The sequence below is a fragment of the Ornithodoros turicata genome, chromosome 2, assembly GCF_037126465.1.
Source record: "Ornithodoros turicata isolate Travis chromosome 2, ASM3712646v1, whole genome shotgun sequence".
Lineage (NCBI taxonomy): Eukaryota > Metazoa > Arthropoda > Arachnida > Ixodida > Argasidae > Ornithodoros > Ornithodoros turicata.
Window position 1 is genome coordinate 41,394,558 of NC_088202.1, and position 5,916 is coordinate 41,400,473.

Genomic DNA, 5,916 nt, shown 5'->3' on the forward strand with positions numbered 1-5,916 from the left:
ACTGATGATGAGTAAAGAGAATATACGGGTTCAAGTTTATTCAATATTTTATATCATTCATTATATTATTCAACGTCTTATGTCAAGTTTATACAACATCAAGTTTATTCAAGTTCAAGATTTATTTCTTGCACTTATGCGTTTCAGGATACAATGAACGTGCAGGGAGGTCGCAAAAGGCTACATTTATTGTTTTGTGACCTTGCTACAATGGCAATATATATTTTAGGAATGACAATGATCAGGTACGCTCTCTAAATTTGTAGCACTCAATTTTAGGTTGGAATGAGCAATGAATAGCAACTTCCATCCTGATATTTTCTCATATATGCTAAATTTTAAATTTAATGTGATCGAATATGTGATAATATAACAATAATATATAAGAATATAATATGTGATAAATGAATGTGATCAACAGTAGATGTAAACAACATGAGTAGCCAGAGAAGCAGGAGGAGCACGTTGCAAAAAATGCAGCTGCACATCTGAAACTCCAATCATTATCATCGTCATCTAAAAGGGAGTGTGGTAGCACTGCCGTGAAACCAGGCACGATTTCTGAAGATCTTCTATGACACTTTCCGCAGTTTGCACACTTTTCTGCAGCGTCAGACTCTCTCATAGGAGTTACTTTTCAGTAACGGTGACTCCCATCTTACATTTTAATGTGCGAGGGCTCTCTTGCACTACACATGTACGGTTTCCAAACTGCAACATGACGATTTGGAGCTTGAAACTCGAGCCCTGGTGTACCCTGTCTATGAAATGATACCAACTGAATCATGTCTGAAACGTGATATTTAATGGAAGATGGCTTTCTTGGTTGTGCGTTCTGCGTGACAAAGATGTAACACGATATGCTTTTGTAAAGAAGATAAGTGATGTTATGCTCTATGAATGAAGAGAATATACATTTTTCAAGTTCAACATTTATTCTGGCATATACGCATTTCAAGATACAATGAATGTGCAGGGAAGTGACAAAACAATACATTTATTGTTTTGTGACCTCCCTGCAATGACAATATATATCTCAGGAATGACAATGTACACGTACACTATGCAAATTTGTTGCACCCAATTTTCATACATGCTGAATTTTAAATTTTTGTTTTGCTGCCTATGTGTTCAGTGTATTACAAATTGCTTAATGCAAACAACACTTTGTCAATTTCAAGCTTTTTGCTCCCATCTAAGATATTCCTATCCTGGAGGAACTGCCACTTCGACACCATAAAATATTCAGTAGGTTTCACTCTGGCAGGCCCTGCCACTGCAAATTTCCTGAATTGAAACCCTTCAAACTGTGTCATAATCTTAAATACGTCAATATTTCTGCAAGTAGTTGACATGCTCGATGACACTCCTCCTGCAGCTAAGGCAACTAAAAAAAGAGTTCCAAGAGGCCGAAGGTAAACCTACAGCTGCACGAGTGTGATCAACAGTAGTGCATTCTCAATAAATAATTTTCTTCTTATAGCGTACATATGCATGCCTATTAACTGGAACAATTATCACAGTTCCCTGACAAGTTTTAATTTCTGAGAGTGTACTGTAGAGGCTGCTTAGATCAACAACAGTTCATACAAGGTATTATATACTGTGAATGCCTTTAAAAATCCCATGTGACACATATGCCTTTACTTTATGGAGGTGCTGTGGTAGTCAAAGTTTGTGGGCATTACGCAGGTTCTGCACCCATTTCTTGAGTATGTTGAGGCAGCTGTGAAGTAACCTGCATTGATGATGATTATTCCAATTTTTATGGTGCATCGACAACAAAAGAAATAATACATCAGAACATTGGTTTGGGTGCAACCAGTTAAAAATGAATATGTTGTTTAATAAATGCATTGGACAAATGTTAAAACATCAGTTTAAAACATGGTTTACAATCCCTGTATCTTCTAAAAATTAAAAAGATTAAAAACTATTCTAAGAAGAAGTACAATCTCTAATTATTTTATTGCTGGGTGAAGGAGCCTAAAGTCTAAGGTGTGTTTCTGATGTGAACATGTAAGAAAATATGCAGAACTGAGAGAGGCTAACCACAGTGCGTGCACTGAGGTTGTTCCTTCCTGTAAAGTAGAAACCAGTGGATGAGGAACATGATACTTACCTGTACACCCAGCCGTATCACACTGCACAGATAATTCACTGGGTAGCCCTCATGACAAAACCTGTATTGAGAGACCACTTTTGCCTTAAAAACTGCTACAAATAGCACGACAAGCTACAAATTATTACTATCGTAACAAGCTGACGATACAACTCAGACACAAAGGCGTTATTCAAGTCGCGCCACACCACCGTTACGTAGGATTCTTTGTCACAAATCAAACCAAGGCACAAAACAATACCAATACATGAAAAAAGGTGACAATCGTGGTCTCATTATGACGTAATACCGAACTTGTGCGTGAAGGTAATTCAAAGAAATGAATGTGGCACTTGGCCACTTGCTTCCGCAGAGAACACCGTGTACCATGCTAGCAATGCATGCAAAAAAGCGCTCGAGTGCTCGCACATACATTGATGACAACACTACCTGTGTAGTGTAACGTGTTCTTTCAAGCATATTATGCACTCAAACTGTATTTGCCGCCGGGTATAATGCAAGTGTGCTCGATTGAACGTCGGAAGAGCGATCAAGCAACCTGCATCCAGTGCTCGTTTTGGGCAAAAAAACACTTCATAATGGTCAACTAAATATACAGAATGGACGCCTATTTATTCCTCGATAAAGAGTGACTCACCTGTATAAATTTAGGCCCTGTAACCTTGCCAGTACGGTTGGTACGACCGTAATTGCAAGAAGTTGCCATGATTGCTGCGGCGACTGTTGTGGGTACAGTAAGATGGCGGCCGGTTTCTTCACGCTCGCGCTCCCTATCCGCCATCCAGCCTTTTACAATCGAGATCAGTGGTGCCGAGGCTTGAAGAGACTTCGGGCACCCACATACTGGCGTGTCAGATGAATCATATACTGAAATACAATTTGTTGTTGGTGGTGGTGGTAGTGACGTTTACTAAGAAAAGAAATGTGGTCTGCCTGCTCAGAATAATGGCGGCAAGTTACATTTCCAAGGGAGAGGAGTGAGGAAAAGAATAAGCAAAAATAGTTAAGAAAGAAAGGAAAGGAAATGAAAGAGGAAAAAGGGGTTAGGGGTATATCGGATAGTTCTCTACAGCTGCTGCAGTATGGTGACTCTGTTCGTTATAGCTTATGCAGGAACGCTGGTGTGAAGGCACTTCCCGTTCTCAGGCGATGTATAAGCGTGGCAGTGTGTCTCGGAAGTCCTCTGGTCGGACAGGCAGGTGCGTATTCTGCTGGAGTGTTTGCTGTTTGGAGAAGAACCATGGTGATATAATCCCTTATTGCCGTGCGCGTGGCGTCAGGGTCAATAGGGGCAGGTAGGTTTGCGTCAAGTTGGTGCGCTGCCGCTGCAAGGTTGTCCGCCTGTTCATTGCCGTCAATGCCCACATGTGAGGGTATCCATTGGAGGTGGACATTATAGTTCAAGTCCTCGAGCGTTCGAATTAGGTCTCGAACTTGCCAAGCCACGGTGTCTTCGTGCTTTGGGTGCTGGATCCGAAGAAGGGCTGAGCGGGAATCGGTGAGGATGACGGCTTGTTGAGGGGAAAGTGTTTGCAGGTTCCTCAGTGCGTGTTCTACGGCTATGAGCTCGGCAGTTGAGGAGGAGACTTTGGTGATGATGCATCCACTCCAAGATAAGTTAAGGACTGGGATGCAGAATGCGGCAGTGCTTGATCTGGGCTTTTGGAGGACAGAGCCATCTGTAAATATCTTCAGGTGCTCGTCGAGTGTCGTCTGAATGAAGTCGGAGGCGATTGATTTTGCGACGATTGCGGAGGCTGTCTTCTTCCGTAAGTGTGGTATGGACATCCCGCAGCTTACTTCACGGATATGCCATGGTGGTATTGCCTCAGGGGTTTCAGGGAGTGGATCAGCTAACAGGGAGAAGGTGTGCACGAGGTTTGCGAAGCGCGAGTGTTTGTGCGCCTTGACGCGTTCAAGAATGTCTAATCCAACTTGTGTTCTCCGAAGTCGATCAAACTGGAGGAGTAGTTTTTCCGTTGCATTTAGCTGGAGGGGGAGGGTTTTAGCTTCCAGATAAGTCTCAGCGTTATTTGCTGCTCGAGGTAAGCCAAGAGCAGTTTTGAGGCCGCCTCTGTTTATGCGCTCAATCTCCTGCATACTTGTATCGCTGGGGAGTGCGTATGGCAGTACATATAATATTCTTGAGAGCGTAAGTGCTCTGTGTACGTGGAGGAGCGCATTTGGAGACGAACCCCAGTTCGTTCCACAGAGCCTTCTCTGGGCATTCCGGCACTGTGCAGTTGTTGTAATGAGTGCTGTTGCTTGCGGTTTCCATGAAAGCCGCTCGTCCATGATCAGGCCTAGGATTTTTTGTTGTTTCACCCTGGGTATTTTTATGCCGTTGATATTGAGACTGGCTGGATCTTTTCTCCGTTTTTTGTTGACGATCATGTAGGACGATTTTTCGGCTGAGATGGAGAGGCCCACGGAGTCCAAGTATTCCTTGATGGCGTTTAAGGTCCTTTGTAGGTTGCGATTCATTTGTACTAGTCGGCTGCCAACAGTCCAGATTGTGAAGTCGTCTGCATACATGGTCAGCTGCACAGCAGGGGAAAGGCTGGGAATTGCTTCAGGAAGCCCAGACATTACTACATTAAACAGCAGCGGGCTCAGGACGGTTCCTTGTGGTAATCCAGTAGGGCAATGTTTGAGTTGACCCAAATGACTTCCGAGTCTTACTTGAGCGGTTCTGCCATTGAGAACGTCAGTGATAAAGCGGAGGGTTCTACCGGTGACCTTGATTTTCTGAAGTTGAGCTGACACCACATCTGGCGAGACCATGTCGAAAGCGCTTCTTACATCAACAAAAGCAGACAGAAACGCGAGACCTCTTTTTCTTGCATCATCGGCGGCAGAGCAGAGCTCTATGAGGTTGTCCTTGGTTGCGAGTTTACAGCGGAATCCGGTCATGTTACTGGGCAAAGTGGAGTGAACTTCCAGGAACCACAGTAGTCTTGCTTGAACCATCCTTTCCATTAACTTGGCAACGCAGGAAGTGAGGGATATTGGTCGGTAGGATTCAGGTTGAAAGGGGGGTTTACCAGGCTTGAGGACGGGAACCAGGAGGGCATGCTTCCAAGCAAGGGGGACAGTTCCAGAGATCCAGATGCTGTTGTATAGATCAAGAAGTCGCGTTTGTGCTTGTGGCGGGAGGTTTTTAAGGGCTTGATATGTGATGCCATCGGGTCCTGGGCTGTTGCGTCGTGTACATTTCCGCAAGGCTGTTAGTAGCTCGTGTCGCGTAAACGGAGTGTCCATTACATGTTGGGAGTCCTTTGCCGTTTCTACTGGCTCCTGTGGGTTGCCCTCCCGGGTGAAGGTTTCACTGAAGAGCTCAGCGGCCTGACTTATGGTGATGCCTAGTTTTAGGGCAAATTTTTGGAAAGGATGACTATCACGTTGGGTTCCTGCGAGTTTGTCTATGACTCGCCACACTTTTGCCCCAGGTGTTTGTGGGCTCAACGAAGAACATAATGATTTCCATTGGTGCCTACGCAGGGCTGCGGAGTAGCGACGTAGGACTGCTGAGACTCTGCGGTAACTTGTTAGGTTCGCACGGGATGGGTTCTGTCGAAGGAGGCGCTGTGCTCTTCTTCTTGCTGCAGTTAGGTTCAGGAACTTCAGGTCTGGTGTTGGGTACGGTATGGTGGGTCTGGGGTATGGGAAGTACGAGTGGCGATCACCCGAGTAGCAGCAGACAAGCTGTGACAAATATCAGCTGTGATGTCGTCAGAACAGCTCTTCTCTAAGAATGTCCGGAACTGATCCCAGTGGATAACGGAGTGTTCCTG

General features: G+C 44.6%; 1 long non-coding RNA gene across 1 annotated transcript; it reads right to left on the reverse strand.

Annotated features, from left to right (window-relative positions):
- Nucleotides 1-1,179: 1,179 nt before the first annotated feature.
- LOC135383388 (uncharacterized) lies at nucleotides 1,180-2,825 on the reverse strand. Its single transcript, XR_010419845.1, has 3 exons — nucleotides 2,760-2,825; nucleotides 2,123-2,183; nucleotides 1,180-1,738 (listed from the first exon to the last, which is right to left on the reverse strand). It is a non-coding gene; the product is annotated as an uncharacterized LOC135383388 (long non-coding RNA).
- Nucleotides 2,826-5,916: the final 3,091 nt, after the last annotated feature.